The sequence below is a fragment of the Kogia breviceps genome, chromosome 18 (assembly GCF_026419965.1).
Source record: "Kogia breviceps isolate mKogBre1 chromosome 18, mKogBre1 haplotype 1, whole genome shotgun sequence".
Classification (NCBI taxonomy): Eukaryota; Metazoa; Chordata; class Mammalia; order Artiodactyla; family Physeteridae; genus Kogia; species Kogia breviceps.
In genome coordinates, this window is record NC_081327.1 from 570,296 (window position 1) to 598,287 (window position 27,992).

A 27,992-nucleotide genomic window follows, 5' to 3' on the forward strand; every position below is an offset into this window, starting at 1 on the left:
TCGTGCCCTGGTCCGGGAAGATCCCACATGCCGCGGAGCGACTGGGCCCGTGAGCCATGGCCGCTGGGCCTGCGCGTCCGGAGCCTGTGCTCCGCAGCGGGAGAGGCCACGACAGTGAGAGGCCCGCATACAGCAAAAAAAAAAAAAAAAAAAAAAAAAAAAATAGGCCAACACCTGCAGACCACCTGGTAGGCCTCCAAGCATTCATGCAGTTGCTTTGAAAACCTGTATACAAACAAAAACAAAAACGATGTTTTGCTCGGAAGCTCCACTCATGCTGTCTACACCTTAAAGGAATCAAGAGGTCTTCAGTACATGTGTGCCTCAGCAAAGGGGAGGGGGGTGTACATATCAGCACAGGGGAGCAGAAAAGAACACCCCGAAATATGGAATGTTAACAGACCCCACAGCTCTACCAAAGTTATTAAAAAACAAACAAACAAAAAACTCAAGACTGAAGGCTCAGACCTACCACTTTCAAGTGTTCTGAACACAGCCCCTGGGAAGTGAAACACGGTGAAACTGGCATGAGGATATATACTGAGATGCATGGAATTGAAAGGTGATCCCAGAAATAAATCCATCGGTCTGTGGGGAAGAGTCGAGAGCCCCTAGGAAGAACACACACGTCCCTGGTGTGTTAGCTGAAGACAATGCTGCCAGGGACTTGGCAGGACGGTCATGCTAACAAAATAAAAAGACCTAGAATATGGAACCTCATGACCCTAAAAGAGTACACCAGACTCCTTCCCCACCCCACACAAGACTGACTAAAATTCACAATTTTCCTCCCTCATTTATTCCTCTGCTGGGACCTCTGAGACGGACCTCCCTGCCCCCAGTACCCCCAATCAGCAGCCCCCGTCAGGAAACATCTTCCCCTCATTTCCTCACCTTTCCCTACCAGGCCAGCACCTCCCAGCAGGTCCACAGGAAACTTAGCTACCCTCCATGTGGATGCAGCTCTACATTTTCCCAAAGAAAATCGACACGGCCATGTGTCTGGTCACGTCAGTCACAAGCTGTGATTTTCAACACATACCCTGAAGAGCCCTCACACAAGAGGAAACAAAAAGCAACGACATGTACTTTATTAAATGAACAGTTCTCCTCACTGACATACCTTAATCTGAAAGCCAAAAGTGCAGCCACAAAAAAAATGGAGGTAATGAATACAAAAATAAAAAAAAGAAAACCTTGAAACTGGCAGAGAAAAACATTTGCTGAATACACATGGGATAAAGAATATTTACTCACATAAGACATAGAACTAGAAAAGCATCAACTACACTCAAAATACATAAACATCTGAATAGACAGGATGGGCAACACCTGCAGATCTGGTGAAAGGGCCAAAGAGTGTCTGCTTCTCAACTGTGTGCTCCTGTGCAGAAGATAGTGACAAAGCTGCCAGACAAGGCCGGAATGTGCAAAAGAGTCTGGGGCATTCATTGATGCCATGGATTGAAATAAATTCAGTGGACTCCCGATTTCATGGACATCTTTCCAGGACAGTTAAGAGCACAGATGGGCACTCGCTAGACAGGGATACGTTTCAGTGGTTGGCCATGCAGTGATTCAGTTGGAGGTGGTGAGCCTGGATGTAGAGGGTCCTGCTGGGAAACTCCTGGGACATTCCTGTAAGAAAAAGTTGAGTCCTATGCCAGGGCAATGGTTGTGAGGCTGGGCCATTGGGAAGAGGCAGTACAGATATTCAAGTGGCAGAATCAAGTACCGGGAGTTAGCTGTAGGAGGGACGGCAAGGAAGGAGTCCCGTCTATACTCAGATTTCTGGCTCAAACAACTGGACTTAACACTGCACCAACTGGCACATTGGAAGTAGATGGGCCACGAAGCAGGTGCAGACAGACAATGAGCAGTTCAGGGATGGGTGTCAGACATGTTGTGAAAGCCCCGGTGGAATAAAGTTGTGCTCGTCTGAACTCTGACTCCTGGTTCATTCTGCCTGCCCAGTTTTGTACATCACACCTCGTCAGTTTTAAAACACACATCCTTTTTCACTTCTCTGAAATCAGGATTTTTTAAATGACTGTGTGACATGGTTTAGTGGGCAGTGTACTTTTTTAGAGGTACATAAAATAGTGGTTCTTCCTACAATGGACGAAATGTTGGCTTTGGTGAAATATGATAATGTCTATCAAACTCAGAAGAAATAATACATGAATGTTTCTCCATTTGTCCTAAATTTTACCGTGTTCCAAAAAGATCTGAAGTACCCTTTCAAAATAAAGCTGACAGGACAGGACAATTTCTGTAAAAAGACAAAACCCATGCCTGGGATCGAATATTGGAAAGAATCCTCAGAAGGCCCTTCTCTCCCACAGGAGGGGTGGGGTTATCAGTTGACTGTGTTTACAGCTCAAATAAAAACAACAGAATGGGAATCCTCTGATGGTCCAGTGGTTAAGAGTTGGCCTTTTCACACTTTCACTGCTGTGGCCTGGATTCAATCTGTGGTAGGGGAACTAAGATCCCAGAAGACTTTTGGCACAGCCCAAATAAAAACAAAAAACACAGAAAGACAAGCTTCCAGAAGCTCCCAATCCTAAGAACTAAAACCCAAACCAGGAGACAGAATAATCTAGAAAAAAAAAAATAACAGGAATAAATTGACTTTCAGACAGCACAGAGATGGGTGCGGCCTGGAGGTCTCAGGAATGGCATCTTTTAAAAAGATTGGATTTCGTGGGGACTTAAGAGCTTCATTGCTGCTCTTCCCAAAAAGAATATGATGAAAGACAAGGCTCATTAATATCTTTGTGATACTCTTCACGGCTTCATACATCTTCACTGAACAAACATCTGAAGAACTGAACAAAAATCTGAAGAACTGAACAAACATCTCCTGGGACAAACAAAACATTCTGAAAGAACAGCCTGTGTGCTTTCTAGACTGTTCTGTGGCACAGTACATAGCTGGGTCCACACTCATTTTGGGGAGAAGCCAGGCTGCTGCTACATGCAGGAAGCAGAGCCTCTGACTCACTGAAAGTAATGAGTCCTTCCACATTGGGGTTCACAATGCACACCACGTGGCTGCCTGCCTCCTCCACACAGTAGCAAAACAAGGGCTCCAAGACGTCAGCATCTGAAACTCCAAGGGCTTTACTTCAACTCTCTTCTGAAACTGCATCTCCCCACCCATCACTGAATGCCAAGTCACCCCTTTCCTTTCCACAGCTCTGACCTTTTCCAGCTTCTGTAACCAGGCTCTACTTGGGGCTAATAAGAATAGCAATAGGACTTCCTTGGTGGTGCAGTGGTTAAGAATCAGCCTGCCAATTCAGGGGACATGGGTTCAAGCCCTGGTCCAGGAAGATCCCAAATGCTGCAGAGCAACTAAGCCCATGTGCCACAACTACTGAGCCTGCATGCTACAACTACTGAAGCCTGCATGCCTAGAGCCTGTGCTCCACAACAAGAGAAGCCACCATAATGAGAAGCCCACGCACTGCAACAAAGAGTAGCCCCCGCTCGCCGCAACTAGAGAAAGCCTGTGTGCAGCAACAAAGACCAAACACAGCCAAAAATATATATTAAAAAATAAATAAATAAATAAAACAAGAATAGCAATAAGTACGGAAGTGTTCATACTAACAGCTACAATTTTTGAGAATCTGCCATGTGCCATGCTTTGTTTATATGCTCTCATTTAATTCTCACACAAATTCCTTGGGAGCATGAATCCCATTTTCTTAATGAAATCTTGGACAGTGAAGGCAGAAAATATGGTTCCTATGTATCAGTTTAAAGAAAAATATCTTCTTTAAGTCAGAAGTGGGGGGAGGTGTTATATTAGTATTTGTTATTATCCAAACTCATTCTACCAGGCAAGCATCACCCTGCTAGCAAAACCAAAGGTATCACAAAAAAGGAAAATTACAGGTCAATATCACTAATGAACATAGATGCAAAAATCCTCAACAAGGGCTTCCCTGGTGGCGCAGTGGTTGAGAGTCCGCCTGCCGATGCAGGGGACACGGGTTTGTGCCCCGGTCCGGGAAGATCCCACATGCCACGGAGCGGCTGGGCCCGTGAGCCATGGCCGCTGAGCCTGCGCGTCCGGAGCCTGTGCTCCGCAACAGGAGAGGCCACAGCAGTGAGAGGCCCGTGTACTGCAAAAAAAAAAAAAAAAAAAAAAAAATCCTCAACAAAATATTAGCAAATTGAATCCAACAATACATCAAAAGGACCATACACCATGATCAAATGGAATTTATCCCAGGGATGGAAGGATTTTTCAATATCCACAAATCAATGTGATACACCACGTTAACAATTAAAGAATAAAAACATTTCATTTTAATAGATGCACAGAAAGCTTTTGGCAAAATTTGACATCCATTAATGATAAAAACTCTCCAGAAAGTGGGCATAAAGGGAACATAACTCAACATAATATAGGCCATATATAAGCCCACAGATAACACCATACTCAATGGTGAAAAACTAAAAGCATTACCTCTAATATGAGGAACAAGACAAAGATGCCCATTCTTGTCACTTTTGTTTAACATAGTATTGGAAGTTCTTGCCACAGCAATCAGAGAAGAAAATGAAATAAAAGGAATCCAAATGGAAAGGAAAAAGTAAAACTGTCAGTGTTTGCAGATGACATACTATACATTGAAAACAGTTTAAACCACACATACATAAAATATACCTTTTGATCTGCTGATGCATGCTTACAACCCTGAAACCAAGTTTCCTCCTGCCTTTTAAAATTTATCCTTCTCAGCATGTAAAACTACTGATACAAGGACATATATATTTTTATTATGAAAAAAAGACTGTTATGAAAAAACAAGAGACTTATGAAACCAGATGAATCCATCCCCATCTTCAATCATTTCATGGCCATTCTTATTTCATCTATCCCCGTTTACACCAGGGCATTAGTTTACTACAGTCTCTTCCTTATTCACAGATTTGCTTTTTGGAGTTTCAGTGACCCAAGGTCAACTAAGGTCTGAAAATATGAAATGGAGAACTCCAGAAATAAACAAGTCATGAGTTTTAAATTGTGTGCCTTTCTGTATGCTGCAATCTCTCATTGCCCTCTTCGACCCACCCACAGCATGAATCATCCCTTTGTCCAGTGAATCCACACAGGCATTGTATCATCTCACATCATCACAAAAAGGGCGAATACAGTACAATAAGCTATTTTGAGAGAGAGAGACACCACATTCACTTAAGTTTTATTACAGCTATTGTTATAATCTTTATCACAGGTATGTATGTATAGGAAAAAACATAGCACATATGGGGTTCGGTACTATCTGTAGTTTCAGGCATCTACTTGGAGGTCTTGGAACGCATCTGCTGCAGATAAGGGGGAACTACTGTACTAATTCCAGACATGGTATCATTTAATGCATAATCTCTTCAGAATAGATTTTTCATAACAATAGTTATCAGAATAATATAAATAATTGTATCAATGCTGAATTGTCTCAAAAATGTGTTTGTTTCTTAAGTCAAATTAGTTGCAATCAGAATCCAAAATATATCCTTACAGGGTTCAGCAGCTGTGTCTCACAGATGTCTTAACATGTGGGGTCCATTTATCTTTTAAAATTCTTATTTGTTTCTCATAATTTGCTGTCATTGGTTCATCAGAATTTGGCACATTCAAGATGGGTCTTAATGAGTCTCTAATACTGTTTAACTGGTCACCCTCCCCCCATATACCCTGTATACTAGATCTTGACGAGATGGGTGATGAGGTTTGATCCCTGCAGACAGGTAGGTGCCTGATGATGACTGTTAGAGAAGTAAAAACAAAAATGTCTCCCAACCTGGTAATCCTTTCCACAATGGTAGTAGAGAGAGAAAACCACTTTTATTACTGAATAAGCATTAAAGCAAAGTACTAGTGCATCACAGGCAATCCACTAGGAAACTGCAAAGACAGAAAAAACCTAACTCCCCTACTTATCCAAACAGATACAACCCACTGCGTATGTATATTCAAGATAAACAATACCTAGTCATCAAGTAAGAGGAGTTGACAGTACCATTTGTCACACAGAGTCCTAATTTTACCTGGTAATTAGGATGACTATCTGTGTTTGCTTATTGGTTTTAGCCACAGGAAACACAAACTTCTCATCTTTGTAATAGGAGGTAGTTTTTTAAGTTGGAGCACAGCATCCACTAAGATGAGACTCCTATCCTGGCACAAGAACTGATAAATGAGCTAACTCCCTTATGTCTGCAGTTTGAGGAGAAAGCAGGTTCTAGAGAAAGACATTTCTGAGTCCTAAAACTGGAAGAAAAAAAAGACCAGCTGAAAAAAGCCCTCTCTAGTCTTCAAAGACATGCATTTTAAAAGAGATGAGACAGTTCCTACAAGTTTTCTAAGGTAAATCATCTGAGGGAGAGGAAGGAAATCTCATTCCCTATTTTCAACAGGGAGAAGTAAATCTCTTGTTTTTTACGTGTGTATTTGTCAAATAAAATAATTTGTATGTGACATACCTAGAAACACAAATAGTGTGACTGTGTTTTGCTACCACACCATAACACAGCCTGTAAACAAACGTTTCAGGTATTGGATATGACCTGCCTATATATATCTGGTGACACAGCGTAACAAGTGTGGCACACTGTTATCCTGTCATATGTGAAGGATGCAGGATTTACAAGACAGGTCAGACTTCATCTAGCCCATTCAGGGAATGGTGGTCAAGTTTAGTTCCCCAGGAGGGAGGAGGAATATTCTTAGGGATTAGCAGTCATTGGTTTGCTTTTTACCTAGAGTGTTGAGGAGAACCAAATTCACCAGCTGGAGGGAGTGAGAGGAAGAACCATGGGGACAGGGACTGGGGAAGGTTACAGTAGACATTCTTAGTCCTTAGCATCTCTTCCAATGTCCACAACAGTGACAGCTGAGTAATGGGGCACTGATTGGAGAAGACGCCCTGAGGTGATGTTAGTAGGAAGACCAACAGCCTTGGGATGACTCACATGTGGCAGCAAGGGCCAGTCATGTGTTTGGGGTGACACCTGGGGAAGGTGCTGCATGCCTGCGGGGGAGGGGAGCCATGTCAGAGGGAAAGCCATGTAAAGACAGAGGAAGAGGACAGCTATTTACAAGCCTCTGAAGAAATCACTGTTAACCTCTTGATCCCAGACTTCTACCCTCTGGAATTGTGAGGAAATAATTTTCTGTTGTTTAAAGCACCCAGACTATGGTGCCATGTTTTGTCAACCTTAGCAAATTATCACAGGGACCATCAGCATCCGGGAGAGGATCTGCAGGGCAACAGGGAAGAGGTTGAGAAGGCTCCTAAGAGGAGCCCGAGGGAATAAGGAGAGGTTTCTTGGGGTGGAACCAGGCCAGAGGGAAGGGGGGACACAGTGGGTGAGCCTGTGATTGATTTTTGCATCCCCACCTCTGCCGGGGTCACAGTAAGAGATACCTCCTCCAGTCCCACACATCCTCAGTTTCCCCCAGTGCAAAACAAGGCTAATGATGGAGCTGCCTTGGGGCTCTGGGAGGATGCATAGGGCCGGGTGCATAGTAAGGCCCCTAAGGAGGTAGTTGTTGGAGTCCTGATACCCTGGAGAGTGGTGGCAGTGCCCTTGGGGAGGCTGAAACAACAGGAGAGAGTTCCAGGGGCTGAGGGGCCCCGGCCCATCAGGGGGCTCTTCCCAGAGTAGCTCTGATCTCTACTTGGGGTCCTACCTGGCAGCTGCACCTGTGTCTTCAGCCAGCAGGGAACTGCCCAGGGCACCTGTATACATAGGAGGCACCCTGAGATACTTCTGCCACAGGGGTTCAGGTCTCTGCTCTGCCTCTTCCCAGCAGCAGGACTGTCCCCTGGTTCTGGACACTCAGTTTCCCTGCCTGTGGAATGGGTATGCTACAAAAGAAAAACAGACTCACAGACATAGAGAATAGACATATGGTTGCCAAGGCGGAGGGCGGGTAGTAGAAGGAAGGATTGGGGGTATGGGATTAGCAGAGGCAAACTATTATAAAAAGGATGGATAAACAAGGTCCTATATAGCACAGGGAACTACACTCAATATCCTGTGACAAACCACAATAGAAAGGAATATGAATAAGATTATACATATATATATATATATATATATATATATATATATAAAACTGAGTCACTTTGCTGCACAGAAGAAATTGACACAACATTGTATTTTTTTTTTTTAGTGGTACGCAGGCCTCTCACTGTTGTGGCCTCTCCCGTTGCGGAGCACAGGCTCCGGACGCACAGGCCCAGCGGCCATGGTTCACGGGCCCAGCTGCTCTGTGGCATGTGGGATCCTCCTGGACCGGGGCATGAACCCATGTCTCCTGCATCGGCAGGCGGACTCTCAACCACTGCGCCACCAGGGAAGCCCCCACAACATTGTAAATCAACTATATTTCAATAAAATTAAAAACACCCAAAAAACAAACAGGAAGCAAAATGCTGGAGGCTGCTCAAAACAGGAAACAAAATCCTAGAGGACAGAAGCCGGCAACAGAGACCACCCAAATAAACTAGAACTTCTACCAACATGGGTGGCTTAGGTACAGGAGGACTCACCACCACGATCTGGGATCACCAAGGAGATGATAAAGCATAACAGGCTCTTGCAGGCACCTTAACTGAATCCAAGGCAGTGTTAGATAAGAGTTGGTGAGGGCTTTTGCAGGTTGCTCTGTATCCCACTTCTGACACCATGTAATGCCAACCAAAAAACAATGTAGGAGGCTGCAAATAAGAAGAGTTTAGGGACTTCCCTGGTGGTGCAGTGGTTAAGAATCCACCTTCCAATGCAGGGGACATGGGTTCAAGCCCTGGTCCGGGAAGATCCCACATGCCGCGGAGCAAGTAAGTCCATGCGCCACAACTACTGAGCCTGCGCTCTAGAGCTTGCAAGCCACAGCTACTGAAGTCCGTGTATAGCCCATGCTCTGCAACAAGACAAGCTACTACGAGAAGCCCACACACCGCAGTGGAGAATAGCCCCCATTCGTCACACCCAGAGAAAGCCCACGCGCAGCAACGAAAACCCAACATGGCCCAAAATACCCAAACCAAACAAACAAAAAAAAACCGTTATAAAAAAAGAAGAGTTTATTTGGAGTCTGCAATTCAGGAGACACAGATTCAGGTAACCCCAAAAGATGTTGCAGGAGAAGAGAGTAAGGGGCTTACAAAGACAAAAGGCTCTGAGTTTGTTAAAGCTGCCTCTTGAGAATTGTGATTGAGTCTGATGCAATTTAGGAACTATTTGTCCTTAAGCAATCAGGAGTTATTTTAGGGTTTGGGTCTGATAAGTAGACAGGCTGTCATGAGTTATTTTAGGATGAAGGTTTGATAAGAATCTTGACTTTCTGGCAGATGTTCTGGATGGCCTCATTAGGACAATAAGTAGTCAAAAGATCAGATTCCATCTAGGCTGAGAGGTGCATAAGTCATACTTCCTTAATAGATTCCCAGCTCCATTTTAGACAGCCCTGAGCAACATCGACTCCATTTTTATTGTCCTTTCACAACAGTCACCCCAATTGCCAGATAAATTTAGAAGAACCATGTGTGACAAATGGTACTGTCAGATTCTCTTGACTATTTTTTTCTTTGTTTTCTGGGCCTATTTCTTACTTTTAGAGTAGACCTACTTTGATGGTTTTAAGATAAGGAATCAAATGGAAGTTTAAGAATCTGAGAGAGACCTGCTAAAAGATTATTCTGTTGCCTCTTTGCTCTGACCAAACCATATTTAAAATTAATCAAATATTATCCATACAGTTTCAGTTCTGGGCAGCCATGAAAGTAGGCTGCTCAGTTCCTCCTTTACGATGTATCCTGCTCTGAGGAGTGTAGCTGGCCAACAGCCCCCAGCTGTGCTGCCTTGGGAGCCACGACAGCGTTCTAAAAGCCATTCTCAGCAAGCTGTTCTCAGCCAGTGACTGAGCATGGCACAGGTACTAGAGCTAGGCGACTAGTTATTATTGTCAAAACATGTATGTAATGAGTTGTATCTGCTTAGCTAGGTGCAGTTTTTTTTCAGCCTTTGCAATTTCTTAGCATATGACCTGTGATACACATCAAACTCTGGTTTAATGCTTACTCAATAATAACAGTGTTTTCTGTCACTACCACCTTTGAGGAGAGGATTTCTGAGTCCAGAAATTTTATTTTTATTTACCCAATAGTCACCATCACACACTTTGCTGGGACCAAACTTCAATCACCTACCTCATTAATATCTACTGCACAGGATTATGGGGAAAGGGTGATCAGTTAAACAGTATCAGAGATTCAATAAACCACATCTATAATCTGCCCAATTCTGATCAACAAATAAGAATAAAAATGGCAAGTGAGACTTAAAGGTTAAGAGACTTAGTGTGACACAGCTACCAAAAACCCTAAGAATACATTTTGGATCCTGACCGTAATTAATCTGCCTTAAATACATTGAGACAGTTGAGAAAACTGAGCATACTTCCAAATTCTTAAGTGTTTTCATTTTATGTGATAGTTATTAGAGTTATGAAGGAGCACTCAATTTCTAAAAATGCATCCTGAAGAGGTTATGCATTATATGTTATGTCTGGGATTAAAAGTAGAATAATCCACTAGCATAAATGAAGATGAATGAAACAATGGCCAAGAAATGATAAGTAATGGTGGCAGATTGGAAAGGGGTTCATCCAGCTTCCTAATACAATCTTTTCCATTTTTGTGTATATTAGAAATAACAAATGTTATGTCACTGTATCAGTAATTTTATATGTGGAGAAGGCTAAGTTAAAATAGGGAGCAGAAAAATTTTGGTTTCAGTTGTAAGCATGTGTCAAACCATTAAAATGTACATTTAAAATATGTGCAGTTTACTTTATGTAATTTTACCACAATTGAACTGTTTAAAAATACATAAAAGCTTCTAACTTCTTAGTCATTTCACTACATTTTTCTTCTGTTTTTGAAGCTTGTGGCTACTGTATCACTACAGTGGAAATAGAATATATTGGTGTGCTACTGTCAACTTTCAAACTCCATGTTCAGTGATATCACATCAGAAGTTTTAAATTGACGAAAGTGGGAATATTCACACTGGGGAAACTGCAAACAATACAAATCTTGGCTTGATTATGGAGAATATGTTAGTAATGCTGATTAAACTTTTAAAAGTATATGCTGTATGTGGCCACTGCACTGTGTATAGCAGAAAAAAATTTAGGAAATAGTATTTCAGAATTCAAAAATAATTATTTCTGGGGCTTCCCTGGTGGCGCAGTGGTTGAGGGTCCACCTGCCGATGCAGGGGACACGAGTTCGTGCCCCAGTCTGGGAGGATCCCACATGCCGTGGAGCGGCTGGGCCCGTGAGCCATGGCCGCTGAGCCTGCGCATCCGGAGCCTGTGCTCTGCGACGGGAGAGGTCACAACAGTGAGAGGCCCGTGTGATGCAAAAAATAAAAATAAAATTAAAAAAAATAATAATTATTATTATTTCTTATGGCTAGGAGTCACATCACTAAAGAATGAAGTTTCTGGATCGAGCGAGAAGATGGCGGAAGAGTAAGACGCGGGGATCACTCTTCCTCCTCACAGATACATCAGAAATACATCTACACGTGGAACTTCTCCTATAGAACACCCACCGAACGCTGGCAGAAGACCTCAGACCTCAGACCTCAGGCAAGAAACCCCCCCACGTACCTTGTTAGGGCAAAAGAAAAAAGAATAAACAGAGACAAAAGAATAGGGACGGGACCTGCACCAGTGGGAGGGAGCCGAGAGGGAGGAAAGGTTCCCACACACTAGAAGCCCCTTCGCGGGCGGAGACTGCGGGTGGCGGAGGGGGAAGCTTCAGAGCCGCGGAGGAGAGCGCAGCCAACAGGGTGCGGAGGGCAAAGCGGAGAGATTCCCGCACGGAGGGTCGGTGCCGATCAGCACTCACCAGCCCGAGAGGCTTGTCTGCTCATCCGCCGCGGCGGGCGGGGCTGGGAACTGAGCCTCGGGCGGATCCCAGGGAAAGGTCTGGAGTTGGCAGAGCGAAAACAGCCTGAAGGGGTTAGCGCACCACGGCTGGCCGGGAGGGAGTTCGGGAGAAGTCTGGAGCTGCCGAAGAGGCAAGAGACCTTTTCTTCCCTCTTTACCTCCTGCTGCGCGAGGAGAGGGGTTTAAGCGCGCCGCTTAAAGGAGCTCCAGAAACGGGCGCGGAGCTGCCGAAGAGACATGAGACTTTTTCTTGCCTCTTCGCTTCCTGGGGCGCGAGGAAAGGGAATTAAGGGCACCACATAAAGGAGCTCCAGAAACGGGCGCGAGCCGCGGCTGTCGGCACGGACAACAGAGACGGCTGTGGGGCGCTACGGCTGCTGCTGCCGCCACCAAGAGGCCTGTGTGCGAGCGCAGGTCACTCTCCACACCGCCCCTCTCGGGAGCCTGTGCAGCCCGCCAGTGCCGGGGTCCCGGGATCCTGGGACTGCTTCCCCGGGAAAACGCGCGGCGCGCCTCGGGCCGGTGCAGCGTCACGCCGGCCTCTGCCGCCGCGGACTCGCCCCACATCCGTGCCCCCCCACCCACCGCCTGAGTGAGCCAGAGACCACGAATCAGCTGAATCAGCTGCTCCGTTAACGCTGCTCCTTTGACCCCGCCCTCTCTGAGCGAAGGGCAGACGCCCTCGGACGACCTGCGCGCAGAGGCGGGGCCAGGTCCAGGGCTGAGCCCCAGGAGCTGTGCGAACAAAGAGAGGGGGTGGTCCCTCCCAGCAGCCTCAGAAACAGCGGGTTAAAGCTCCACAGTCAGCTTGAAGTGCCCTGCATCTGTGGAAAACCTGAATAGACAGCGAAATATCCCAGGTTGAGGAAGTAGACTTTGGGAGCAAGATATACTATTATTTTCCCCTTTTTTCTTTTTGTGAGTGTGTATCTGGGTGCTGCTGTGTGAGATTTTGTCTGTTTTGTTTTCACCATTTGTCCTGGGGTTAGACCGACCTTTTTTTTTTTTTTTTTTTGGTCTTTTTTTTTTCTTTAATAGAAATTTTTCTTCTTAATAATTATTTTGTTATTTTAATAACTGTATTTTACCCTGCTTTATTTTGTCTTCTCCCCTTTCTTTCTTCCTTTCTTCCCTCCTTTCTTTCCTATTTCCCTCCTTCCTTCCTTCCTTTATTCCCTCCTTCCTTCCTCCCTTCCTTTCTTCCTCCCTCCCTTCCTTTCTTTATTCTCTCCTTCCTTCCTCCCTTCCTTTATTCCTCCCTCCCTTCCTTTCTTCCTCCCTCTCTTCCTTTCTTCCTCCCTCTCTTCCTTTCTTTATTCCCTCCTTCCTCCCTCTCTTCCTTTCTTCCTCCCTCCCTCCCTTTCTTTATTCCCTCCTTCCTTCTTCCCTTCCTTTCTTCCTCCCTCCCTTCCTTTCTTTATTTCCTCCTTCCTTCCTCCCTTCCTTTCTTCCTCCCTCCCTTCCTTCCTCCCTTCCTTTCTTCCTCCCTCCCTTCCTTTTATTCCCTCCTTCCTTCCTCCCTCCCTTCCTTTCTTTATTCCCTCCTTCCTTCTTCCCTTCCTTTCTTCCTCCCTCCCTTCCTTTCTTTATTCCCTCCTTCCTTCCTCCCTTCCTTTCTTCCTCCCTCCCTTCCTTTCTTTATTTCCTCCTTCCTTCCTCCCTTCCTTTCTTCCTCCCTCCCTTCCTTTATTCCCTCCTTCCTTCCTCCCTCCCTTCCTTTCTTTATTCCCTCCTTCCTTCTTCCCTTCCTTTCTTCCTCCCTCCCTTCCTTTCTTTATTCCCTCCTTCCTTCCTCCCTTCCTTTCTTTATTTCCTCCTTGCTTCCTCCCTTCCTTTCTTCCTCCCTCCCTTCCTTTTATTCCCTCCTTCCTTCCTCCCTTCCTTTCTTCCTCCCTCCCTTCCTTTCTTTATTCCTTCCTTCCTTCCTCCCTTCCTTTCTTCCTCCCTCCCTTCCTTTCTTCCTTCCTTCCCTCCCTTCCTCCTTTCTTCCTTCCTTTCTTGACTTTCTACTTTTTTCTCCCTTTTGTTTTGAGCCGTGTGGATTAAAGGCTCTTGGCACTGCAGCCAGGTGTCAAGGCTGTGTCTCTGAGGTGGGAGAACTAACCTCAGGACACTGGTCCACAAGAGACCTCTCAGCTCCACGTAATATCAAACGGCGAAAATCTCCCAGAGATCTCCATCTCAACACCAAGACCCAGATTCACTCAAGGACCAGCAACGAACAGTGCTGGACACCCTATACCCAACAAAGAGCGAGACAGGTCTACAGCCCCATCCATTAGCAGAGAGGCTGCCTAGAATCACAGTAAGGCTACCGACATCCCCATACACGCCCCCAGACGTGGACCTACCCACCAGGGAGACGGGATCCAGCCTCATCCACCAGAACAGGGGAACTGGTCCCCCCAACCAGGAAACCTGCTCAACCCACTGAACCAACCTCAGCCACTGGGGACAGCCACCAAAAATAGATAGAAATACGAACCTGCAGTCTGCAAAAGGGAGACCCCAAACACAGTAAGATAAGCAAAATGAGAAGACAGAAAAACACACAGCAGATGAAGGAACAAGATAAAAACACACCAGACCTAACAGATGAAGAGGTAATAGCCAATCTACCTGAAAGAGAATTTAGAATAATGATGGTGAAGATGATGCAAAATCTTGGAAATAGAATAGACAAATTGCAAGAAACAGTTAACAAGGACCTAGAAGAAATAAAGAGGAAGCAAGTAACGATGAGCAACACAATAAATGAAATGAAAAATACTCTAGACGGGATCAGTAGCAGAATAACTGAGGCAGAAGGACGGATAAGTGACCTGGAAGATAAAATACTGGAAATAACTACTGCAGAGCAGAAGAAAGAAAAAAGAATGAAAAGAACTGAGGACAGTCTCAGAGATCTCTGGGACAACATTAAACGCACCAACATTCGAATCATAGGGGTCCCAGAAGAGGAAGAGAAAAAGAAAGGGACTGAGAAAATATTTGAAGAGATTATAGTTGAAAACTTCCCTAATATAGGAAAGGAAATAGTCAACCAAGTCCAGGAAGCACAGAGAGTCCCATACAGGATAAACCCAAGGATAAACACGCCGAGACACATAATAATCAAACTGTCAAAAATTAAATACAAAGAAAACATATTAAAAGCAGCAAGGGAAAAACAACAAATAACACACAAGGGAATCCCCATAAGGCTAACATCTGATCTTTCAGCAGAAACTCTACAAGCCAGAAGGGAGTGGCAGGACATATTTAAAGTGATGAAGGAAAAAAACCTACAACCAAGACTACTCTACCCAGCAAGGATCTCATTCAGATTTGATGGAGAAATTAAAACCTTTACAGACAAGCAAAAGCTGAGAGAGTACAGCACCACCAAACCAGCTTTACAACAAATGCTAAAGGAACTTCTCTGAGCAAGAAACATAAGAGAAGGAAAAGACCTACAAGAACAACCTGAAACAATTAAGTAAATGGTAATAGGAACGCACATATCAATAATTACCTTAAATGTAAATGGATTAAATGCTCCCACCAAAAGACACAGACTGGCTGAATGGATACAAAAACAGGACCCATATATATGCTGTCTACAAGAGACCCACTTCAGACCTAGGGACACTTACAGGCTGAAAGTGAGGGGATGGAAAAAGATATTCCATGCAAATGGAAATCAGAAGAAAGCTGGAGTAGCAATTCTCATATCAGACAAAATAGACTTTAAAATAAAAACTATTACAAGAGACAAAGAAGGACACTATATAATGATCAAGGGATCAATCCATGAAGAAGATATAACAATTGTAAATATTTATGCACCCAACATAGGCGCACCTCAATACATAAGGCAAATACTAACAGCCATAAAAGGGGAAATCGACAGTAACACAATCATAGTAGGGGACTTTAACACCCCCCGTCATCAATGGACAGATCATCCAAAATGAAAATAAATAAGGAAACACAAGCTTTAAATGATACATTATACAAGATGGATTTACTTGATATTTATAGGACATTCCATCCAAAAACAACAGAATACACATTTTTCTCAAGTGCCCATGGAATATTCTCCAGGATAGATCATATCTTGGGTCACAAATCTAGCCTGGGCAAATTTAAGAAAATTGAAATCGTATCAAGTATCTTTTCTGATCACAACGCTATGAGACTAGATATCAATTACAGGAAAAGATCTATAAAAAATACAAACACATGGAGGCTAAACAATACACTACTTAATAACGAAGTGATCACTGAAGAAATCAAAGAGGAAATCAAAAAGTACTTAGAAACAAATGACAATGGAGACACGACGACCCAAAACCTATGGGATACAGCAAAAGCAGTTCTAAGAGGGAAGTTTATAGCAATACAATCATACCTTAAGAAACAGGAAGCATCTCGAATAAACAACTTAACTTTGCACCTAAAGCAATTAGAGAAGGAAGAACAAAAAACCCCCAAATTTAGCAGAAGGAAAGAAATCATAAAGATCAGATCAGAAATTAATGAAAAAGAAATGAAGGAAACAATAGCAAAGATCAATAAAAGTAAAAGCTGGTTCTTTGAGAAGATAAATAAAATTGATAAACCATTAGCCAGACTCATCAAGAAAAAAAGGGAGAAGACTCAAATCAATAGAATTAGAAATGAAAAAGGAGATGTAACAACTGACTCTGCAGAAATACAAAAGATTATTAGAGATTACTACAAGCAACTCTATGGCAATAAAATGGACAACCTGGAAGAAATGGACAAATTCTTAGAAATGCACAACCTGCCAAGACTGAACCAGGAAGAAATAGAAAACATGAACAGACCAATCACAAGCACTGAAATTGAAACTGTGATTAAAAATCTTCCAACAAACAAAAGCCCAGGACCAGATGGCTTCACAGGCGAATTCTATCAAACATTTAGAGAAGAGCTAACACCTATCCTTCTCAAACTCTTCCAAAAGATAGCAGAGGTAGGAACACTCCCAAACTCATTCTACGAGGCCACCATCACCCTGATACCCAAACCAGACAAAGACGTCACAAAGAAAGAAAACTATAGGCCAATATCACTGATGAACATAGATGCAAAAATCCTCAACAAAATACTAGCAAACAGAATCCAACAGCACATTAAAAGGATCATACACCATGATCAAGTGGGGTTTATTCCAGGAATGCAAGGATTCTTCAATATACGCAAATCAATCAACGTGATACACCATATCAACAAACTGAAGGAGAAAAACCATATGATCATCTCAATAGATGCAGAGAAAGCTTTTGACAAAATTCAACACCCATTTATGATAAAAACCCTGCAGAAAGTAGGCATAGAGGGAACTTTCCTCAATATAATAAAGGCAATATATGACAAACCCACAGCCAGCATTGTTCTCAATGGTGAAAAACTGAAACCATTTCCACTAAGATCAGGAACAAGACAAGGTTGCCCACTCTCACCACTCTTATTCAACCTAGTTTTGGAAGTTCTAGCCACAGCAATTAGAGAAAATAAAGAAATAAAAGGAATCCAAATAGGAAAAGAAGAAGTAAAGCTGTCACTGTTTGCAGATGACATGATACTATACATAGAGAATACTAAGGATGCTACCAGAAAACTACTAGAACTAATCAATGAATTTGGTAAAGTAGCAGGATACAAAGTTAATGCACAGAAATCTCTGGCATTCTTATACACTAATGATGAAAAATCTGAGAATGAAATTAAGAAAGCACTCCCATTTACCATTGCAACAAAAAGAATAAAATATCTAGGAATAAACCTACCTAAGGAGACAAAAGACTTGTATGCAGAAAACTGTAAGACACTGATGAAAGAAATTAAAGATGATACAAATAGGTGGAGAAATATACCATGTTCTTGGATTGGAAGAATCAACATAGTGAAAATGACTGTATTACCCAAAGCAATATACAGATTCAATGCAATCCCTATCAAATTACCACTGGCATTTTTTACAGAACTAGAACAAAAAATTTCACAATTTGTATGGAAACACAAAAGACCCCGAATAGCCAAAGCAATCTTGAGAACGAAAAATGGAGCTGGAGGAATCAGGCTCCCTGACTTCAGACTATACTACAAGGCTACAGTAATCAAGACAATATGGTACTGGCACAAAAACAGAAATATAGATCAATGGAACAGGATAGAGAGCCCAGAGATAAACCCACACACATATGGTCACCTTATCTTTTATAAAGGAGGGAAGGATATACAGTGGAGAAAAGACAGCCTCTTCAATAAGTGGTGCTGGGAAAACTGGACAGCTACATGTAAAAGTATGAAATTAGAACAATCCCTAACACCACACACAAAAATAAACTCAAAATGGGTTAAAGACCTAAGTGTAAGGCCAGACACTATCAAACTCTTAGAGGAAAACATAGGCAGAACACTATACGACATAAATCACAGCAAGATCCTTTTTGACCCATCTCCTAGAGAAATGGAAATAAAAACACAAATAAACAAATGGGACCTAATGAAACTTAAAAGCTTTTGCATAGCAAAGGATACCATAAACAAGACCAAAAGACAACCCTCAGAATGGGAGAAAATATTTGCAAATGAAGCAACTGACAAAGGATTAATTTCCAAAATTTATAAGCAACTCATGCAGCTCAATAACAAAAAAACAAACAACCCAATCCAAAAATGGGCAGAAGAACTAAATAGACATTTCTCCAAAGAAGATATACAGATAGCCAACAAACACATGAAAGAATGCTCAACCTCATTAATCATTAGAGAAATGCAAATCAAAACTACAATGAGATATCATCTCACACCGGTCAGACTGGCCATCATCAAAAACTCTGGAAACAATAAATGCTGGAGAGGGTGTGGAGAAAAGGGAACCCTCTTGCACTGCTGGTGGGAATGTAAATTGATACAGCCGCTATGGAGAACAGTATGGAGGTTCCTTAAAAAACTACAAATAGAACTACCATACGACCCAGCAATCCCACTATTGGGCATATACCCTGAGAAAACCATAATTCAGAAAGACTCATGTACCAAAATGTTCACTGCAGCTCTATTTACAATAGCCAGGACATGGAAGCAACCTAAGTGTCCATCAACAGATGAATGGATAAAGAAGATGTGGCACATATATACAATGGAATATTACTCAGCCATAAAAAGAAATGAAACTGAGTTATTTATAATGAGGTGGATGGACCTGGAGTCTGTCATACAGAGTGAAGTAAGTCAGAAGGAGAAAAACAAATACCGTATGCTAACACATATATATGGACTCTAAGGGAAAAAAATGTCATGAAGAGATTAGTGGTAGGATGGGAATAAATCACAGACTTACTCGAGCATGGACTTGAGGATATGGGGAGGGGGAAGGGTGGGCTGTGACGAAGTGAGAGAGTGGCAGGGACATATATACACTATCAAATGTAAATTAGATAGCTAGTGGGAAGCTGCTGCATAGCACAGGGAGATCACCTCTGTGCTTTGTGACCACCTAGAGGGGTGGGATAGGGAGGGTGGGAGAGAGGGTGATGCAAGAGGGAAGAGATATGGGAACATATGTATATGTATAACTGATTCAGTTTGTTGTAAAGGAAAAACTAACACACTATTGTAAAACAATTATACTCCAATAAAGATGTTAAAAAAAAAAAAAAAAGAAATACAGTAAGGCATAGACACATATCATAGCTTCTAACATAACAATGAAAAGAATAATGATACAATTCAACAATACAAAAGATAATCCATTAGAAAATGAACAATGCACTTCAGTGGACATTTCTCCAAAGAAGACATACAAATAATCAGTGATCACATGAAAAGATGCTGAACATCACGAATCATTGTGGAAATATAAATCAAAACCATAATTATATACCACTTCATACACATTAGAATGGCTATTATCAAAAAAGCAGAACTAACAAGTGTTGATGAGGATGTGAAGAAATTGGAATCTTGTATATTGTCGGTAGGAATGTAAGATGGTGCAGATGCTGTGAAAAATGGTATGGTCGTTCCTCTAGAAATTAAACATAATTGTGTTATGTAACATATCTGTTCCATATCTGGGTATACATTCAAAAGAATTGAAAGCAGAGACTTACAGATATTTGTACACTCATGTTCATAATAGCATTATTAACAATAGTCAAAAGGTGGCTGCAACTCGTGTCCATTGATGGATGAATGGATAAACAAAATGTGATGTATACATACAATGAAATATTATTCATCCTTTAAAAGGAAGGGAATTCTTATAAGTACTACAACATGGATGAACCTTGATGACATTATATTGATACGAAGTGAGATAAGCCAGTCACATATGTGAAGTACCTAAGGTAGTCAAATTTATAGAGATAAAAAGTTGAATGGTGGTTGTCAGGAACTGGGTGGAAGAGGGAATGAGGAATTATTGTTTAATGAGTATGAAATTTCATTTTGGGAAGATAAAAATGTTCTGGAAATGGATGTTTGTAATGGTTGTACAACATTGTGAATATAATTAATGCCTCTGAAATGTACACTTAAAAATGGTAAATTTTATGTCATGTATATTTTACCACAATAAAAAAGAACCTTAACAACAATTAAAAAAAAAAAAAAAAAATCTTCCAACAAACAAAAGCCCAGGACCAGATGGCTTCACAGGCGAATTCTATCAAACATTTAGAGAAGAGCTAACACCTATCCTTCTCAAACTCTTCCAAAAGATAGCAGAGGTAGGAACACTCCCAAACTCATTCTACGAGGCCACCATCACCCTGATACCCAAACCAGACAAAGACGTCACAAAGAAAGAAAACTATAGGCCAATATCACTGATGAACATAGATGCAAAAATCCTCAACAAAATACTAGCAAACAGAATCCAACAGCACATTAAAAGGATCATACACCATGATCAAGTGGGGTTTATTCCAGGAATGCAAGGATTCTTCAATATACGCAAATCAATCAACGTGATACACCATATCAACAAACTGAAGGAGAAAAACCATATGATCATCTCAATAGATGCAGAGAAAGCTTTTGACAAAATTCAACACCCATTTATGATAAAAACCCTGCAGAAAGTAGGCATAGAGGGAACTTTCCTCAATATAATAAAGGCAATATATGACAAACCCACAGCCAGCATTGTTCTCAATGGTGAAAAACTGAAACCATTTCCACTAAGATCAGGAACAAGACAAGGTTGCCCACTCTCACCACTCTTATTCAACCTAGTTTTGGAAGTTCTAGCCACAGCAATTAGAGAAAATAAAGAAATAAAAGGAATCCAAATAGGAAAAGAAGAAGTAAAGCTGTCACTGTTTGCAGATGACATGATACTATACATAGAGAATACTAAGGATGCTACCAGAAAACTACTAGAACTAATCAATGAATTTGGTAAAGTAGCAGGATACAAAGTTAATGCACAGAAATCTCTGGCATTCTTATACACTAATGATGAAAAATCTGAGAATGAAATTAAGAAAGCACTCCCATTTACCATTGCAACAAAAAGAATAAAATATCTAGGAATAAACCTACCTAAGGAGACAAAAGACTTGTATGCAGAAAACTGTAAGACACTGATGAAAGAAATTAAAGATGATACAAATAGGTGGAGAAATATACCATGTTCTTGGATTGGAAGAATCAACATAGTGAAAATGACTGTATTACCCAAAGCAATATACAGATTCAATGCAATCCCTATCAAATTACCACTGGCATTTTTTACAGAACTAGAACAAAAAATTTCACAATTTGTATGGAAACACAAAAGACCCCGAATAGCCAAAGCAATCTTGAGAACGAAAAATGGAGCTGGAGGAATCAGGCTCCCTGACTTCAGACTATACTACAAGGCTACAGTAATCAAGACAATATGGTACTGGCACAAAAACAGAAATATAGATCAATGGAACAGGATAGAGAGCCCAGAGATAAACCCACACACATATGATCACCTTATCTTTTATAAAGGAGGGAAGGATATACAGTGGAGAAAAGACAGCCTCTTCAATAAGTGGTGCTGGGAAAACTGGACAGCTACATGTAAAAGTATGAAATTAGAACAATCCCTAACACCACACACAAAAATAAACTCAAAATGGGTTAAAGACCTAAGTGTAAGGCCAGACACTATCAAACTCTTAGAGGAAAACATAGGCAGAACACTCTATGACATCAATCACAGCAAGATCCTTTTTGACCCATCTCCTAGAGAAATGGAAATAAAAACAAAAATAAACAAATGGGATCTAATGAAACTTAAAAGCTTTTGCACAGCAAAGGATACCATAAACAAGACCAAAAGACAACCCTCAGAATGGGAGAAAATATTTGCAAATGAAGCAACTGACAAAGGATTAATATCCAAAATTTATAAGCAACTCATGCAGCTCAATAACAAAAAAACAAACAACCCAATCCAAAAATGGGCAGAAGAACTAAATAGACATTTCTCCAAAGAAGATATACAGATAGCCAACAAACACATGAAAGAATGCTCAACCTCATTAATCATTAGAGAAATGCAAATCAAAACTACAATGAGATATCATCTCACACCGGCCAGATTGGCCATCATCAAAAACTCTAGAAACAATAAATGCTGGAGAGGGTGTGGAGAAAAGGGAACCCTCTTGCACTGCTGGTGGGAATGTAAAATGATACAGCCACTATGGAGAACAGTATGGAGGTTCCTTAAAAAACTACAAATAGAGCTATCATATGACCCAGCAATCCCACTACTGGGCATATACCCTGAGAAAACCATAATTCAAAAAGAGTCATGTACCAAAATGTTTATTGCAGCTCTATTTATGATAGCCAGGACATGGAAGCAACCTAAGTGTCCATCAACAGATGAATGGATAAGGAAGATGTGGCACATATATACAATGGAATATTACTCAGCCATAAAAAGAAATGAAACTGAGTTATTTGTAATGAGGTGGATAGACCTGGAATCTGTCATACAGAGTGAAGTAAGTCAGAAGGAGAAAAACAAATACCGTATGCTAACACATATATATGGAATCTTAAAAAAAAAAAAAAAATGTCATGAAGAGATTAGTGGTAGGATGGGAATAAAACACAGACCTACTAGAGCATGGACTTGAGGATATGGGGAGGGGGAAGGGTAAGCTGTGACGATGTGAGAGAGTGGCAGGGACATATACACACTACCAAATGTAAATTAGATAGCTAGTGGGAAGCTACAGCATAGCACAGGGAGTTCACCTCTGTACTTAGTGACCACCTAGAGGGGTGGGATAGGGAGGGTGGGAGGGAGGGTGACAAAAGAGGGAAGAGTTATGGGAACATATGTATATGTATAACTGATTCACTTTGTTGTAAAAGAGAAACTAACACACTATTGTAAAACAGTTATACTCAAATAAAGATGTTAAAAAAAAAAAAAAATGAAGTTTCAAGTCTTCATTGTTTCATTACCTTATTAATGAAGAAAGAAATAGTCAAATTAATTATTTTAAAATGGACAAAAGCTATGAAAAGACATTTTACCAAAAGAGGACACATAAGTGGAAAATTTAAAAAATGAAAAAAGTGCTCCACGTCATAAAACATCTGAGAAATGCAAATAAACCACAGTGAGATACTTCTACACACTTATTCAAAGGGTCTTATTAAAAGACTTGGGACTTCCCTAGCGGTCCAGTGGTTAACAATCTGCCTTCCAATGCAGGGGACACGGGTTCGACCCCTGGTTGGGGAACTAAGATCCCACGTGCTGTGGGGTAACTAAGCCCACATGCCACAACTAGAGCGCCCACACGACACTAGAGCGCCAGTGCGCCACCACTGCTGAGCTCACGCTCTCTGAAGCCTGTGCACCACACTAGAGAGAAGCCCGCACGCTGCAACAAAGAGCCCACACACCACAACAAAAGATCCTGCATGCCACAATGAAGATCCCATGTGCCACAAACTAAGACCCGATGCAGCCAAATTAAAAAGAAAAAAAAAAAAGTATAAAAAGACTAAACATATTGGCAATGATATGGAATAACTGGAAGTCCCAAACTCTTCTGGTAGGAATACAAAAGGAAACCACCATTTCAGATCACACTATAGAGTTCTTTACAAAGTCATCCATTCATTAACCCTGTAACTCAGGCAACTGCACCCCAAAGTATTAATACAGGAAAAGTGCAACATAACCATGTATAGAATTATATTCAAAAGTCTGCAGCAATTTTACTTCGTACAGTCAAAAGGTGGAAACAACTCAAATACGGATAAACAGATGAATAAACAAATAGTGGTATATCCTCAGAACATCATACTTCTCGTAATATAAAAAGAATGAACTACTCACCGATGACTCTCAAAATAAATATGTCACATGAGGGCACCTGAGGCGAAAAGAATAAACACTTTATGACTTTAATCATATAAAATTCTAGACAGTGCAAACTTATCTATTGTAAAGAAAAATAAATCAATGATTGACTAGATGTCACAGTAACATCAATAAAGGAAACAAGGTAAATATGAAGGTAGATAGGTTTATTATGGATGTGATGGTGGTTCCATGGACTTATATAAATGTCAAAACTTATCAAATTGTATATTTTAACCATGTGCATTTTATTGTATGTATTCATACCTTATTAAAGCTTAAAAATATTATCCAAAATAAAAATCTGGATTTCTTACTCTTTTTGTAAAATCCCCTATATTGACTTCACCACTTTCTGCCTCACACCCTGGGAGGGTCATCTTGCCTCACTGGTCAAAAATATAAGTAAGCAATGAAGACTGTTCCCACCTGATTCAACAGGAATACTGTCTGGGTCACAAAGTCCACTACTTGATGAAAAGATATCCCTTCTCTCTATTCTCATTTTTCTGTTTGCACAGAAATGGCCTTGAGGAGGATAGCCCACAGAGGCTACAGAAATCCACAAAACCTTCAGATTATTTTCTCTGAAAATTATCTGCTATACAAGCTTCATAATTCAGGAGATCTGAGAATTTCTGTACATGCTCATTCTTCACAGCCACACTGTCACTGTGGATGCCCCTTTAAATGAGGCACATTCCAACCAGCTTGTAATAGTGTCCTCCTCCCACTATTAATCCAATGTTTTCTGTAACAATTATCATTCCCCCTATAATCTTACATCCAGTGATGCTACGCTACAGAATTCTGTTCTGCACATAAGGGCACATGGCTCTACTGCAGGACCTGGGAGAATATTTTCCTCACTAATGCTGAGCTCAAGGCAATATCCCCTGTGAACAAGACAACAATTTCATGTTACTCTCAGAAGCAAAGAATGTTGTCAAAACAATTGCTCCTTCCCCAGGCTGACCTCTGAACCAAGAAAATATGGCACTCAGGCCACAAATTAGTACCAGAAAGCTCTGTAGTCTTTCCTTGGAAGCCTTAGGCAATAATGCAAACAAGGCCAAAATGGAGAGAGGTATATCTGCTATCATACTGTGCCCTTAAGGCACACAAAGCGTGAGATTCCCAACAAAAGCTTATCACTCCTTTACTTTAGCAGAACCCAAGTGTTTTCAAATCATCCCCTACAGTGAAGGGAACCTCAAGATTAAATGTGGCTTATACAGTGAGACCTTTATAAATGCACAAACCAGAGCAACGGGAGGGAAGCTACTCCTGGACTGGTGACTTGATGGCTAGAAAATCCTATCACAGGAGTTATGTGAGGCCAACAATACCCCTGAATAAGGTCGTCCATTTTTGCAAGTCATGAGCAGAGTCCTTTGGGCCAAAAATGGGTCAGGTCAGGTCTTAACTCATCAAAGAAATGAGAAAGGAGTGAGTGCTCAGGCTTCTCACAATCCCTCCTGTGAGTGGGAAAAACCAAGATTTCTTTCCCTGAATACACTGGGGAGGATGAATGCTGTACACTGTGAGTACCTGCCAGGTGGGAGAGGTGAAATGGCTTTAGCCACAGAAACTGTCAATGACAGAAATCTGGCAAGGGACCTGGGCAGGTTAAAAAGTACAATGCAGCTCCCACATACCTGGGATGTTTGCAGATGTTTGGATGTATGAGGTTCAATTCACATGGTACCACAAGGAGGGATCTCAAGCGTTGACATACTGAAAAAGGAAATTGTACATCCCTGTACCTATGTTTTTTTCCTTCTGAAATCTGTGGTTCCAGAGTCAAAACCTTGGGCTAATGGCCTTATCGTATTCATTGCATTAACAAGGCCTTGATCCAGTGTAAACAGTCTAGTGTTTTAAGAGACTGGAGCTGTAGGTAAAGAATTCAGCATATTCCCCAAATTGTAAGGCTTTTTCTCACTGTGAACTCTCTGATGTGTGATGAGGTTAGAGCTTTGACTAAAGGATTTCCCACATTCACTGCACTCATAAGGCCTTTCTCCAGTGTGAACTCTCTCATGTCTAATGAGATGGGAGCTTTTGCTAAATGACTTCCCACATTCGCTGCATGTGTAACATCTTCCCTCTAGTGAGGACTCTCTGGTGCTGAACAAGTGTGTTTGCCACTGAAAGTTTCTGGGCAGTCTCCCCATTTATAATGATTTTTTCCCCTTGGAAAGGGGGTCTCACGCTCAGTTCCATTATTTGACTTCTCCCAGGTGCATGTGGCCTGTTGGTGAAGAAATCCTGAGTTGCCCAGGAAGTCCTTCCCAACATCCCCAAAGGTAAAGGGCTTCCTTGATACATAGAATTTGCAGCTGTTCACAAACAATGTTCTCCTCACATCACTTCTCAATGGTTTCTCTCCAGTGTGCTGATTTTGGTGATGGAGATTTGCTCTGAAATAGAATGGTTTCTCACACGCCCCACACGTGTAGTTTCTGCCCACAGCGTGCTACCTGGTACTCAGCCAAGTGAAAAATGTCACTCAAGATCGGGCCACACATCTCATAGAGGATGGCCTTCTGGGGAGACAGACATGCCTTAACAATTCTGACCTGTGAGCTTCCTTGATCAGAGATACTCTGCTCAGAAAGTGCCTCCTCATCCTCTTCTCCATGCCAACAACCTGAAAGCAGGTTGTTGCTCCAGCATTTGCTGGAGATGTACACGTTGACTCTGTGCAAGGAGAAATCCCCAGTACAAATCTGTGTCTCACAAATCCAAGGATGACTCCATGGGATTGCTTGCAAGACAAGGTGGTTGGGTTCAAGTTGAGGATGCGGCTGCTTAGCAGCACTGGGCCTTTAAAGATTACAGAATGGGGGAGGCCTCACAAGGTGAGGAACACAACCATGTGGAGTGACACAAAGAGAAGAGGCAGGGCCTACAGCTCATTCTGCAAACAACTTTCAGCAGGACCTTGTTTGGTGGTGACACATGAGTACTATGTAGTAGGTTGTATCCAGGCTCAGGAAAATCCAACTGCAACAGAGCAGGTGGTGTTCAAGGATTAAGAATGTGCACACTTCATGACATAAATGGTATAGGCCAATGTTGTACAGCACTGCAGACGGACCAGTGTGAAAAAGTATTGAGAGATGGAGTCCAGGGAGATGAGAATTAGCCCTATGTTGGAAATAAAAAGTGACAAGTAGTAGAGTTGAGAAGGTGGCTAACTGAAGAATGGGGAAGTACAGGCAGAAATGAGGTGTGGCCGCCACTGTGACTGGCACCAAAAGGCTAGTCAGAGGATAGCTTTCTGGCATGATTTGTATATGGCCCTGACATCACGCCCTCCCCTAGGTGCCACTTATCAGGGCCAGACTATGTATGAGTCCTTGCTGTAGTTGGAGTCCTTTCTATTCTGTGAACCTCTCCACTTCACCCCCTTGATGAGCAGCTATGCAGAACCTGGATGATTAAATTACTAAAGTAAAGACAGGACAGATAAGCAGCCAGCACTGGCCAAAAAGATAGAGCACAAGAAATAAAATTAAATCTTACAAAAAGAACTTCAGAGAAATACCTTGCAAGAATAGCCCATGGTCCATATAATAACAGTGACCAGGTCAGTAACAGCAATTTCTG

At 41.8% G+C, this 27,992-nt stretch overlaps 1 long non-coding RNA gene across 1 annotated transcript in view; it reads right to left on the minus strand.

The window, feature by feature from the left end:
• Positions 1 to 159: 159 nt before the first annotated feature.
• Positions 160 to 27,992, minus strand: part of LOC136793089 (uncharacterized) — a 32,090-nt gene continuing 4,257 nt past the window's right edge. The window contains exons 2-5 of the long non-coding RNA XR_010837880.1: positions 24,354 to 24,390; positions 895 to 1,043; positions 473 to 611; positions 160 to 225 (exon numbers count right to left, since the gene is read on the minus strand). This is a non-coding gene — a long non-coding RNA (uncharacterized lncRNA). The remainder of the gene's footprint in view (positions 226 to 472; positions 612 to 894; positions 1,044 to 24,353; positions 24,391 to 27,992) is intronic.